This window comes from Pholcus phalangioides, unplaced genomic scaffold (assembly GCF_987345545.1).
Source record: "Pholcus phalangioides strain wild (caught in Gottingen) unplaced genomic scaffold, Ppha-v1.0 ptg000001l_1, whole genome shotgun sequence".
Taxonomy (NCBI): domain Eukaryota; kingdom Metazoa; phylum Arthropoda; class Arachnida; order Araneae; family Pholcidae; genus Pholcus; species Pholcus phalangioides.
The window spans coordinates 21324197-21338916 of NW_028301594.1; positions in this window are offsets into that span (position 1 = coordinate 21324197).

Consider the following 14720-nt stretch of genomic DNA (forward strand, 5'->3'; position numbering starts at 1 on the left):
ACCGGGACGATTGGTGATTATGCATTACCGATTCAACGCATTTACCGTAACATACATTCAATTCTATATTTCATCAGCTTCAAAAAACAATTTTATATATACGAAAATACACTGGTGAAATAAATTAAGAGAATTTGTATATTTTGTCGAATTTCATGAAAAGAACTGAATTGAATGTAAAAACCACTGCTTCTATACAAAAATGCAAATCTTGTACGTCAAATACGTAAGCGTACACGTGTGTGTAGGCGGAGCCAGTAGAGAAACAGGCTTTATAAGCGAGCGTAACTTAAGACGCATTTCGTTCGCTACCACACCTTGGCGAATTTCTTGGTGTTATTTTGCAGCAATCGGTTAATTTCAAACTGTAACAGTAAAAATGAGTAACCACCAACGTTTAGATGATGGAATGAGGTGGCGAATTGTGGGGAGGCTAGAAGCAGGCCAATCTCAAGTCCAGATTTGTAGAGAGTTCAATTTAACTGCCAGCGTCGCGTGTAACTTATGGAAACAGTTCCAGGATACCGGATCCATCGAGAGAAAGCCTGGGCAAGGTCGTCCAAGAGCCACGACGGCCAGAGAAGATCGCCATTTGTCGATTATAGCGAGACGTAACAGGAGTGCTACAGCTTCTCAGCTCTCTCGTGACTTGTACGCAGCCACAGGAACCCGTGTATCAAGGGTGACTGTTTCCAAAAGACTTCATGAGAGAGGGTTATTTGCAAGAAGACCTGCTGTTTGCGTTCCGCTCACTTCTACGGACAGGAGAATCCGTTTATCATGGTGCAGAGAGCATAGAGATTGGAGTATGGATCAATGGGCGACCGTTCTCTTCACTGATGAGTCCCGGTTCAGCCTAAGCACCGATTCTCGCCGTACGTTCATATGGAGAGAACCAGGGAACCGCTACCTGCTCTCCAATGTCCGCGAAATCGACCATTATGGCGGAGGAGGTTTAATGGTGTGGGCAGGCATCGTGTTGGTTGGCCGCACACCTCTCCATGTCTTTGAAAGAGGCACTGTGACTGGTGTGAGGTCTTGGAGCCCTATGTTCGCCTTTTCAGGGGTGCAGTTGGCTCTGAGTTCATTTTAATGGACGATAACTCGAGGCCACATAGAGCTCTTCTGCTCGACGATTTTCTAGAGAGTGAGGATATTCGCCGGATGAATTGGCCAACCAGATCTCCAGACCTTAACCCTATAGAGCATGTCTGGGACGCTCTGGGGAGGGCAATTGCAACTCGCAACCCCACTCCGGGAACCATCCAGGGAATGAAAACAGCGTTGCTGAACGAGTGGGCCCAATTTCCACAGGAAATGATAAAATGCCTTATTTCAAGTATGAAATCACGCTGCGAGACCTGTATATCTGTAAGAGGGGACCATACCCCCTATTAACCCATCTATTAACCCATTTTTTTGTTTATTCTGCAACCGCTGTTTCATACCTTCCGACTCCAATGAGTGTTACGCACGATCATGCGTGTGTATTACAATTATTGAATGGCTATTTGTTTTGTATTGTATCAATGTATGTACATATCAAATTTCATTAAAATCGGTACAGTAGTTCTAGAGATAATCGACCAAGTCTGCAAATTCTCTTAATTTGTTACACCAGTGTATATATGAGGGAATATTTTTTTTGTAAATGAATACATGTGCACTAAGAAATAGAAAAGATGCCTTTTAAAAACACATTATTTTTGCATAGTGTTTTTTTTAATGCATATTTTCTAATTTTTTTGTACATATTTCGTGAAATTTTTGACTTTTAATAAGATTCTCCTTATAAGATTTTTAGTGCATATTCTGGGGTGTTTAATGCATATTTTGGGATTTTTAAGTGCATATTTGCATATTTTTAGAGTATATTTTGTCACTTTTTTAGTGCATATAATTCGTGCTCTACTGATAAGTTATTAGCTACTACGTTTCTTCTTTAGGTCATAAAAATCAGAGCCCTTGTAATAAGCTTGTGTTATCAATAATTATAAAGTTTCGCGATGAATGTATAATATACATTCATCTATGCATATAGTGTCACTTTATTGACAGTGATTGAAAGCAACATTTATTTGAAGACAACCTACCAAAAAACATCAAATGCGGATAAAACGGTTTTGTTGGCATCAGAAGAGACAAGGCAACAACTTTGTAATTGGGTTTTTGAGCACACGGTGTCCGTAAAAAAAGTTAACATTTTTATTTTAATAACTTGCAACCCCCATGCAACATGAATGGCTAAGTACTACACATTATTTGAATAATTTTTCTAATTGAAAGTATTCCTGTAGGTTGAACGCGGTTTGCCAGTAAAATATCATACGTCTTGTTACCTATGCACTCTGTACATTACATATAGCAGTGTCTGTTATGTGAAATATTGTGTTGTTTTTAAGAAAACTCACACGTTGTTTCGTTCGCCTGTGGGAGAGAGGTCACATCATGAACAAATAAAGCCACTTGGAGATAGCTTGTCATTCAGCGAGACATCAGATTTTCACGATGAATGTAAATCCCACCGTATCGAAATTATAATTAATAAACCGATAATTTTCTTTTTTGAAATCTTATTTATACTTCCTGATTTGTTTGAAATTCTGATTCACCCAAATTCAAATTTACCCAAGAAAAACTAATTTGTAAATAATTCAAACTTCATCCTGTACAGTAACTTGCTGACATTATGCCGTCTTCAAGCGCAATATTTATATTGATTGAAAATAATTTATAAATTTTTTTGCTGTGTTGTATTATGTTTATTTTACTTCAAACAATATTTGAACAATTGTCTTTTGACAAGGGAAAACGGGGGGGGGGGTAGGAAATTGATCATGGTCGCAAGGGGGCCACAGGAACGAGAAATGGTTGAAAGGGGGCCATGGACAAAAAAAGGTTGAGAACCATTGATCTAGAGATGTCCATACAGACCATGCTACAAACCTCCAAGGAGAGGGGAGGTTTTCAAGGAGAAAAAGTTACTATAAAAAAACATATATATAGATAGATTTCTTTTGTGGTGCTCCTTTTCGCTTGCTGATTTTTTTTTTCTGGGTTAATTCTGTTATTCTTTAATGGCAGAAAGAAAGGCCAGGACTTTTTTTCAGGGGTAAAGAATGCGACCACCTGCATGCACTCTTTTCCTCTTTGAAATAAGCCAAATAATAAGCCATGCCTGATAACACTAAAAATTGATGTTACTGTATAGGGGCTTTAAACTGAAAGCCCCCCCCCCCCTTTCACACAATCAATAATAGTTTAATGGGAAAAAAATTAAATTTTAATCAAAAATTTCCAAAACATCTGCTGAAAAAGAAAAGGGTTTTGTTTGGAAAAATTGCGACCCCCTGAAATTTTGCGGCCCGGTGTGACCGCACCTTTCGCACCCCATTAAGTCCGGCCCTGGCCGGACCTACTTTTGAGTTGGATATTCATGCAATAACATTCATTCCAACTGTTTATTTATATCTTCTCAAGCATGAAAATTAATGTTTCCGTATTCCCTTTTAACAACTGCATAAATTCATATAGTTTAGGATGTTTAATTCGGGCCTGTAAAGTACATCGAAGAAATTCCACAGCTTTAATTAAACATTTTTGAAGCAGAAACACGCAGATGGGTAACTTGAAGTTCAAGGGGAATCGAAATAATTAGCGCCCCTTAAAAAAGGGCAAAAATTTATTCATTTCTACGTTTCTTTAAATCTAGATTTGTTTATTTCATGAGTCGCGCAGGAAGTCGCCATATTGGTTAACAGACACGGTTTGCATGTCTCTCAAAGAGAGAGGGAGATATCACGTGATCCAAAAAGCCTAATTGAAGAAAACCTGGGCAACGCCGGGTATTTTAGCTAGTAGTATATATTCCTTATTCAGGGGAAATGGATTTTCCATCAATTATAGAGCATTTTTGAATTGGTTTTAAAATCACCCCCCCCCCTCAAAAAACGTTTTCTTTGGGGCAGGGCCACAACTAGGATTTTGTGGTGGGAGGAGAGCAACAACCCTACCACTTTCTTTCAAACCGACCCCAACTCAGGTCTATCGCCATGGGAAGTTTTACACCTAGTGAGTTGTGCCAGAAGTATGAGTGTTTATACCCAGCAATCGGAATGCGTGTCTATTAGTGTCGTGTCTGTTCTTTTCAGTGCTGCCGAAAGTATTTCACAAGGGAAGTGAATTGAGTGTAATGATTGAATATGTGTACCATTTTAGTCCTGTTGCTCTCTGTGGCGAGACTTTTTTATCCGAGAGATCAGCTCACATTAGCACCTAGAAGTTGGAAACTACAGGAAAACAACTTCAGCCGACCACCACTATGTGGATGGTGGGATTTGAACCCGGGTCCTCGCGATGCGAATCCATCGCTATGACCACTCGACCACCATAGCGATCCTACTACTGAATGAATGAATGAAGGTCAGGGTCTCTGCCATCGGACTTATCCCGTTGCCGAGATCTCTTCCGAGTCTGGACGAAAGTGAGTGCACCTAACAGTCTGAGTGTGTATGATATTTCAGTGCTGCCATCTATACTTCAAATTGTGAGTGAAGTGTAATGATTGAATATTTGTAACGTTGTAGGCCTGTTGCTCTCTGTGGCGAGACTTTTTAACGGGGAGATCGGCTCGCATTCGCGTCTTGAAGTTGGGAACCACAGAAAACCAACTTCAGCCGACCACCACTGTGGGGTTCGAACCCGGATCCTCGCATCGCGAGTCCGTCACTATAACCACTCGACCACCACAGCGGCAGCGACCCCCCCCCCCCCTACTACTACCACTACTACTACTTCGCCAAACAACTCTGGCCATATCGCTATATTGCAATTTACTACCATTAGTGAGATGGGTTGGAAACGACCCTACTACTGTAAAATTCAATTGTTTTACGGTGTTTTTGCTCACAAAATCTTCTTTAGGGGCCGTTCAAGTATTACGTAGGCAAATTTTTAACCATTTTTGACCCCCTCCTGCCAGCAAAACTCTAACCCCCCCCCCCTTGTCAGCAAAATTTCGTTATCACTGCCCCCACCTCCTAACGAATATTGGTGGTATCAGAAATGTACGCAGGAGGGACGGCATAGGGAGCTCGTGCGCCTCCCCCAGACGAAAAAAAAATTTTTAATTGAAAAAATATTTTAAAAAAATTAAAGTTTTTAAAGAAAATACCTTTATAGCCCCGTTCACATGTGCAAATATTGCGGTAGCATTGGGAGTGCTAGCACCCGCTTGACGACTTTTTTCCTTCGTAAGGAAGGAAATGGAGAGCAGTCATTGGTGAAAATTATTGAAGCGGGTTTTAAACTAGCTTTTCTATTTAACCATGTGAACGGGGCTTAAATCTTATATATATAAAATTGATTTTCTGTATGTTCTCTATACAAAACTACAATTTTAGATCGATCGTCACCAAATTTTGCATAAATACCAAATGGGACCCGACTTGAACGATAGGCTACTTTAAAATTTCGTCAGACCAGGGCAAATGCCCCAAATGGGCAAAAAACTGTCCGGCAACAATGGTTTTTGGGCCTCAACAATCACTTTCCGAACGTTTACTTTGGTTACCGTGCATGGAGGAAAGAATAACAGGAGGTGACGCGACCAGCGCGTCCGTTGAGAAAGCATGGGGAATCTGGGTTGCCAGATGAAGCCAGTGATCGCTCTATTAAAGGGACCATGTAAGCCCAAACAAACCGTGGCTTCCCATGCTTTCCTATGAGAAACATCCCCGTTTTTAAAAATCATTTAAAAATATACTATTCAGTTTAGGAACTCGATTTTTTTTCCTCAAATTCTGTGCATATATTTATACAATTGAACGAGAGCTTTTATAATTTTAGTTGTTATTTGTTTTCGAATATTAACTTAAACAACATGGCACCTTTTACAAAAATAACCAAAATTTACCCATATCTTGTGCCCCAAAATTCCTTCTCGGCATTTTAATTTTAAAAATATTATGCCAAAACATGTAATACCTCAGTGCTGAGAGAAATACAATGTTTAAAGACACTTGAACAAGCGGTGTTTGAAAAAATCTGACTTTTTTTGCGAAAAACATTATATATGCAAAACATTAGCATATATAACGCTTTTCAGCTGTTTATATTAAAATATTGTAGAAATATTTCTCCATTCCAGGCAAGGACACAGACACGATTTTAGATTTCAAATTCAACTCGAAACTTTTTTGTGTTAAATTTTCGTACACATACCACTTTAAAAGCAAAGTGCATAACTGGTACAAAATGAAGAAGAAAAAAAACAGCCCAGATTATTTTTATAAACACTATAGGCCAGAGAGATGACTTATCGCGGCTCGTAAAAAAAAGTTTTTTATTTTTCAATATTTTTTTCTCAATACATCTACATAGCGGAAAGTTCGGATGGGCGGCATATATTTCCAGTAATACGTATTCAAGAATATGAGAGTGGAACGGAAGAAGGGTGGCGAAATTTGTACAGCCTACAGGCAGCAAAACCATAAATACACAGTGGTGGAGGACGCTCGAGCACTTCCAGTACTTTGAGGCCATAGGCGGTGATTGACTTGGAAGTCTGGGGGGGCAAGGTCATTATTGCTGGGGGGGGGCGATGATGATGATGTCAGCTCGTATATACATTAGGTCAGTCGACTCCACCTTTGCCCCCCCCCCTCCCGTATCTCCGCCCATGTTTGAGGCACGGGGGCGGCAAAATGCTGTTTGCCCCGGGTGCCAAAAATCCTAGCTACGGCCCTGTCAGAAGGTGCTCGAGCACCTCAGGATTGATTCAGAAATCAAAATTCCTCATGTAAAGCTTAAGACGAGCGCCCACGGGCTGCAAACACTTTCCAAATGTCCCAGATCTATGATAATGATGAACGAAACAAAAAGGCAAAATAAACAATTAAAAGAAAAAATTATGAAAATTCCATTTTATTGGAGCTTCATATTATTTTAATTAATCATATTTCCATAGACATTAATGTGATACATCGAATTTTTAAAATAAATTGAAGGCACTGAACTAAAAACGTATGACGAGTTGAGAGTGAAAAATGATCTTCCCCTTTCAAAAATAAATTAAAAATATAAAAACCCCTTATACAAGGATAAACTTTTATCTTTCCCCTTTATCGGATCATGTAGATTACCTGAAGACGCATTAAACAGTCATGGTGCTTAAATTTATTTAGATATTAATATTTTAAGAGAATTCGATCCGGCAAAACACATGTTAAGTATAGGGAAAAGAGCGGTTTGTTTGGGCTTACTTGTCAGCCCATAGGGTTGCCAAAACGGCTTCAATTTTCGTGCCTGATGTCACCTCCTGTTATTCTTTCCTCCATGGTTACCGTGGTTCCCTAGCAATGCGTTTCAGACGTGTATATGCCTTTACAACGGTTTGTCACTTCTTTAATCCTGTTAGTATATGTATAATAGTTTATGCCTTTATAATGGTTTGCCACATTTTCAATATACTCTGAGTAATGAGGCTTTTTGAATAGACGTCATAATCATCATCAGCATCGCTTTGAAAGTCAGGAAAAGGGTGATCCTCATAGAAATCAGGGCTAAAATTGTCGATTTTACTGTAGAAATGCGGAAATTTGGTGGGATTTTCCGCCCCATCAATTATTTTAAAAATTGTATTGAATTCTCAATTTTTGAAATATTGAGGTCGCTTGGACATATACGAAGCCCATTAAATAGGAAGTAATTAGCCCCGGACCTACTTTTGAGTTAGACATTCATGCAATAACATTGATTTCAACCATTTATTTATGTCTTCTGAAGTATGAAAATTAATATCTCCGTATTGTCTATTAATATTCAACTGCATAAATTCATATAGTTTAGGATGTTTTAAAACTAATTATGGGCCCATAAAATACATCGAAGAAATTTCACAGCTTCAATTAAGCATTTTTGAAAGCTGAAACAGGCAGATGGATAAATTAAAGTTCAGGGGGGGGGGGTCGAAATACCTAGCGCCCCTTAAAAAAAGGAAAAAAAAATATATTCGTTTCTATGTTTCTTTAAATCTAGATTTGTTTATTTCATGAAGTCGCTCAGGAAGTCGTCATATTGGTTAACTTAGACACGGTTTGCATGTCCCTCAAAGAAAGAGGGAGATATCACGTGATCCAAACAGCCTCATGGAAGAAAACCCGCGCAGCGCCGGGTATTATAGCTAGTCTATCTATATATATAAAATTGATTGTCTGTGTGTGTGTGTGTGTGTGTGTGTGTGTATGTTCTCTATACAAATCTACAATTTTAGATCGATCGTCGCCAAATTTTGCATATATACCAAATGGGACCCGACTTGAACGATAGGCTACTTTAAAATTTCGTCAGACCAGGGCAAATGCCCCAAATGGGCAAAAAACTGCCCGGCAACAATGGTTTTGGGCCTCAACAATCACTTTCCGAACGTTTACTTTGGTTACCGTGGTTCCCTAGCGATGAGTTTCAGACGTGTTTATGTCTTTACAATGGTTTGTCACTTCTTTAATGCTGCCAGTTATGTATAATAGTTTATGCCTTTATAATGGTTTGCCACATTTTCAATACTCTCAGTAATGAGGCTTTTTGAATAGACGTCATAATCATCACTATCATCGCTTTGAGGGTCAGGAAAAGGGTGATCCTCATAGAAATCACTATTAAAATTGCCCGATTTAACTGCATAAATACGGAAATTTAGTGGGGGGGGGGGGGGGGGGGTTCCTGCCACATCAATAATTTTAAAAATTAAATTGAATTCTCGATTTTTGAAATATGGAATTCACTTGGAGATACGAAGCCCAGAAAATTAAAAATACGAAGTAATTAGCCGGATCTACTTTTGAGTTGGATATCCATGTAATAACATTGATTTCAACTTTTTATTTATATCTTCTCAAGCATGAAAATTAATGTCTCCGTATTGTCTTTTGATATTTATTTGCATAAATTCATATAGTTTAGGATGTTTTTAAAATTAGTTATGGGCCCCGTAAAGTGCATCGAAAAAATTCCACAGCTTTAATTAAGCATTTTTGGAAGCTCAAACAGGCAGAGATGGATAACTTGAAGTTCAGGGGGAGGGAATCGAAATACCTAACACCCATAAAAAAAAGGGGGGGAGGACTATTCATTTCTACGTTTCTTTAAATTTAGATTTATTTCTTTCATGAGTCGCGCAGGACGTCGCCATATTGGTTAACTTAGACACGGTTTGCATGTCCCTCAAAGAAAGAGGGAGATATCACGTGTTTCTAACAGCCTCATTGAAGAAAACCCGGGCAGCGCCGGCTATTATAGCTAGTCCGGGTATTATAGCTAGTCTATATATATAAAATTGATTTTCTATCTGTCTGTCTGTGTGTGTGTGTATGTTCTCTATACAAATCTACAATTTTAAATCGATCGTCGCCAAATTTTGCATATATACCAAATGGGACCCGACTTGAACGATAGGCTACTTTAAAATTTTGTCAGAGCAGGGCAAGCGCCCCAAATGGGCGAAAAACTGTCGGGCAACAATGGTTCTTGGGCCTCAACAATCACTTTCCGAACGTTTACTTTGGTTACCGTGGTTCCCTAGCAATGCGTTTCAGACGTGTATATGCCTTTACAACGGTTTGTCACTTCTTTAATCCTGTTGGTATATGTATAATAGTTTATGCCTTTATAATGGTTTGCCACTTTTTCAATATACTCTCAGTAATGAGGCTTTTTGAATAGACGTCATAATCATCATCAGCATCGCTTTGAGAGTCAGGAAAAGGGTGATCCTCATAGAAATCAGGGCTAAAATTGTCGATTTTACTGTAGAAATGCGGAAATTTGGTGGGGTTTTCCGCCCCATCAATAATTTTAAAAGTTGTATTTAATCCTCGATTTTTGAAATATTGAGTTCGCTTAGAGATATACGAAGCCCAGGAGTTTAAATATGAAGTAATTAGCTGGACCTATACTTTTGAGTTGGACATTCATGCAATAACACTGATTTCAACATTTTATTTTTATCTTCTCAGGCATGAAAATGAATGTCTCGGTATTGTCTTTTGATATTTAGTTTCATGAATTCATGTAAAATTCATTTTAAAATTAATTTTGAGCCCGTAAAAAGTAGGTCGAAAAAACTCCACAGCTTTAATTAAGCATTTTTTGGAAGCTGAAATAGGCAGATGGGTAACTTGAAGTTCAGGGGTGGGGGGGGGGTGGAGGTTTATCTAAATACCTAGCGCCCCTTAAAAAAGGAAAAATATATATTCATTTCTACGTTTCTGTAAATCTAGATTTAATTATTTCATGAATCGCGAAGTCGCTATATTGGTTAACTTGCACACAGTTTGTATGTCTCTCAAGAAAAAGAGAGGGAGATATCACGTGATCCAAAAAAAGGTTCATTGAAGAAAACCCGGGCAGCGCCGGGTATTATAGCTAGTGTTATTATAATCGATTTCTATTAATTTAAATGCTATTTCAAGGGTAAGAACTCAAAATTTCTCTTTAAAAAATTAATTGCGACCCACCCTTTAAGTCATATATGGAAGACCCGCATACCAAATGTGGCCCTGAAGGTTATCTGATGTAGCTTGCCCCACTCCCCCAACCTAATTCCCCCCCACCTACAACCAAATCACTGAAGTAGGCCTCAAAAATCGCTTTCACATTCAAAGATCACCAAAGTAACCCGCGACGCAGTTATAGAATACGTAAACGATCCGTGGCACATTTAGAGATCTCTTGAGTGACATGTGGCACAATTTTAGAGCACTTAAGTGGCCCCCCACAGTGCGGTTCTACATCACTCAAGTTACCCGCGGAACATTCCCAGATTACTTAAGTTATCCGTGGCATAATTTCGGATTATTTGAGTGATGCGTGGCACAGTTCCAGAGCACTTAAGTGGCCCCCCCGGAAGCATTTCCAGAGCATTTGAAGGATCTGTGAAACATTTAGAGATCATTAAAATGGCTCTGTAGGGGAAATAGGTATAATGTTAGTTCAGCTGTCCAATAACTATCGAAAGGTTTTTTTTCCGTTTTTGACGCACTGAATAAAAAAGGTGCCATTAAGAATCATATTGCCATTATCTTCATAAATAAAGGGTGGTTGATGACGTAAGCATCATCCAAACCCTCCTCCCCCCTTGTCATCAAAAGTCAGCAAATCGGAAACCCCTTCCCCATCGATGCGATGCTGACGTAATACTTGAATGACCCCTTAAACTATTTTTTTTCGCCCGGGGGTAGTTGCCTCCCTTCCCCCCCCCCCAAGGTTTCAAGGGATTTAAAAATATTATTAAAAACACTGGAGCACAGTGAAATGATTGCAAAGTTTTTGACATTACACGGGGGCACCAAAATGACTGTTTGCCTCGGCTGGCAAAAGAAATAATTTTTGCACTGAGCCCCGCGTCTTATAAGGGAGGCCCTTGTGTTTTTTAGACATATGGCTGAGTTCTGCTGCAGAATCATACATAAACGTAAACTTGTATCCGGCCCGAACGCCTCCAATAATTGCGATCTTCTCCATAAGGCCTTATGTCAATTGTTCTCAAAGTGTGCACCGCAGTTCCGTGGGGCGCTGCCAACCACTGTCAGGTGCGTCACGCAGAGCTGTCCCTATTGGATACCGATGAAGTGATGGTTGGTTCTATGACTATTCTGGGAAACAGCGGAAACATGTCCACTAGGGCAAGGGAACCGCGGAAGACAAAAGAGAACCATTGTCCTACATAAATATTGAACTCGATACCACACCCAATATTTTTAAGTCCTCTCATTATTTCCAATAACTTTACGCCTAAACGAAATGTCGGTCTTTGAACTTTTTCTGGGGTAGGAGAAGGGTTTTCTAGATTCATACCACGAAATACTGAGGTTGCTCGAGCACCCCCCCCCCCCCATTCCCGCTCCTACGTCACTGGTTCAACTCCCTTCAGTTCCCGGTACCACATACTTACTCTCAAAAACCTGATTTAACAGATCCCATTATCATAGGAACCCTATATATATATCATTGGGCTGCACCTGAGTAAGACCCATGCGTTAATATGGCTTTGGATCTAGCTGTAAACCCTTCCTTCTTGCGGACCTGCGATGTCGAGAAATAAAAAAAAAACTGAATGATGAACATGCATTCAAATTTAAGAGCAGACAGTATATTTGAAACAAGAACAAGTTTCATAGTGTAATTGTCGCTAATGTCTAATATATGCCACCCAAAGCAACGGGGTGACCTGGGGGCCCGGGTTAAATTATTATTAATTTTGCACTGGGGGAAACTTACTATGAAGAGGTCCGAAACACATTCTGGCCTGTGGTCAGGGCCGTCTAAAGAACATCATGATCCCTCCTCGGGCAAAGCGATTTTTTATTTTTTCTGAGGCCCCATACCCGGCTAGAAATGCTTGCCCCTCACATGTGATGATTACTGTAGAGAATTTTAACTAAAGCACCATCATATTTTTATGAAGACTTCTGCACTTGAGGCCCCATGCGTTAAGGTAGTACTGCTATAGGTCCATCCCCAGGGGACCCATGCTGTTATAAGTCACATCATTTAAGGAATAAACATAAATGAAGATTTTTCTACCAGTATGCTTTTCTTTGATCAGAGCGGTGTAGGCCTATATCGAGAGAGTTCAGGTTATAGTCGGTTCATGCCCCACCAGGATAGGTCTGACAAGGCCAGCGCCACAACTAGGGGGGAGCAGGCGGGTCTCGTGCCCCGGGCGCTGGACCAGAGAGGGGGGGTGCAAATTTTATTCGCAAACCTCTCTAACATTACAAGGGGGCACCAAAATGCAGACTTGCCCCCGGTGACCAAGCATCTAGTTGCGGCCCTGGACAAGGCTCCTAGGCTGGGGATGATTCTTATGGTTTTTTTCCACACTGTAAATTCACTATGGAAGGGCCCGTGAAAAATTTAAGTGTGGCCACGAGAAAGATACCAGCTTAGAGGCTCTGCAACAGGATGTGGGGGCCATACCGTGTACTTGTGTTGCATAGTACAATTTGCAATCAATACAGTATCATTACATGATTCCCATCAGAGGCATATGCAAGACTGACCTTTGGTGAAGGCCGAGACTGCAACTAGGAAAAGCTGGGGCGGGAGTCTGGTGGCTCGGGCATCGGTCTGTGTTGTGGCCCTGGAGAGGACACATCGGGTTTCGGGTGGCAAGGATCGCAACTGGGGGGGGGGGGCAAGCGGGTTTGGTCAACACCGTTTTAACATATGAGCCGAACTGGGGGGGGGGGGGCTCACAAAAATGTGGGGTGGTTGACATTTTCGAGAATTCGCCTGGAAAGGCTTCAGAAAAATCACTTGGTACGGGGGCGCCCATGATGCTGTCAAGACGGCCCTGGGTCTGGCGCCCCGGGCACTGGACGGAATGGCAGTGCCGCCTTAACGCATGGGCCCCCACCGTGAAGAACGGGTCTCACAAAAATGAGATCTGCTTGAATTTTTCGAAAGTAAGCATGCAAATTTCCCAGAGAGCGCCTCAGAAAAATCATTTGGCCCTAGGAAGCCCCATGATGCTCTTGCGACGGCGTTCCGGGGGGGGGGGTCCGAATTCATTCTTTAAGCCGCCCCTTCTACATTACACGGGGGCACCAAAATGACTGTTTGCCTCGGCTGGCAAAGTATCTAGTTGTGGCCCTTGGGAGGGAGGGAGGGGGGCCACAGGGAATCTTTTCCAGAGATTTTTGAGTTACTAATCTTCACAAAAAGCATTTTAAATTAACAACAGAAATTGATTAAAATTTGCTCACAAGGGAATTTTCTAATAAATAATATTTTTTCCAAAAAAATGTTGATGATGTCACTTTTTATCTTCTTGGGTGGGGGGGGGGGGCATTGGGAGCACCCTGTGCCTCTCCCTGCGTACGTCTCTGGACCCTATCAATTTTCATTTTGTGAACGAGCACTGAAAGCAGTTTACTGGTGAGTTCGTATGCGGATATCGCTTCGTGTAAATTCCGTTCTGCTCGAAGAGATAAGATTAGATCTCAATCACGGGGGACCAACCAAACATTTCGTCAATAGAATTTTTTTTTGTCTCGTTGGGGGCCCCATCCATGGTACTGATTGCTTGGGACCCATGGATCCGCGACCCATTACCATAATTTTTTTTGCCATGCTATAAATTCACTGTAAGAGGGCCCGTGAAAAGTCCGGTTTGGGGCCCCAAGATCCAAGCCCGGGGTCCCTGCCCCCGGATGTAGGGGCCATGCTTGGTCACCATTTGTTGTCACAAAACAAAACAAAAAAATCGTACAGGTGGAAAAACAGGATATATATATTAGTAATGTCCAATTACACTTTTTGTGGTATAGACATAGAAGAGGGTCATAGGACTCTAGCCCGGGGGCCCCTGGGTTTCATCCTTATTTATGGATTTTTATGGTAGAAATTCACCCATAAAACCGATGTGAGGAGGGGACCCGACCAAAAAATATTATTCCAGGAGCCGTGCTCTGAGTGGGGCTCAGCCATGCTTTTCGTGGGGGCACCCTTAATAACTAAATCGTGAAAATATTCTTCAGGTTACTTTCGGAACCGACTAGCGACAAGCTAATGTTGGCTTTTGTACGTAGCGGTGACGAACGCCAGAGGAATTGGGAAAAAAAATCCATTCAACATGCTATTTTGTGATTCCACTGACGCCACTGTGGAAATTTTCCTCCATGCTATTGAACATCCGGGACAGACACAGTGTTTCACCA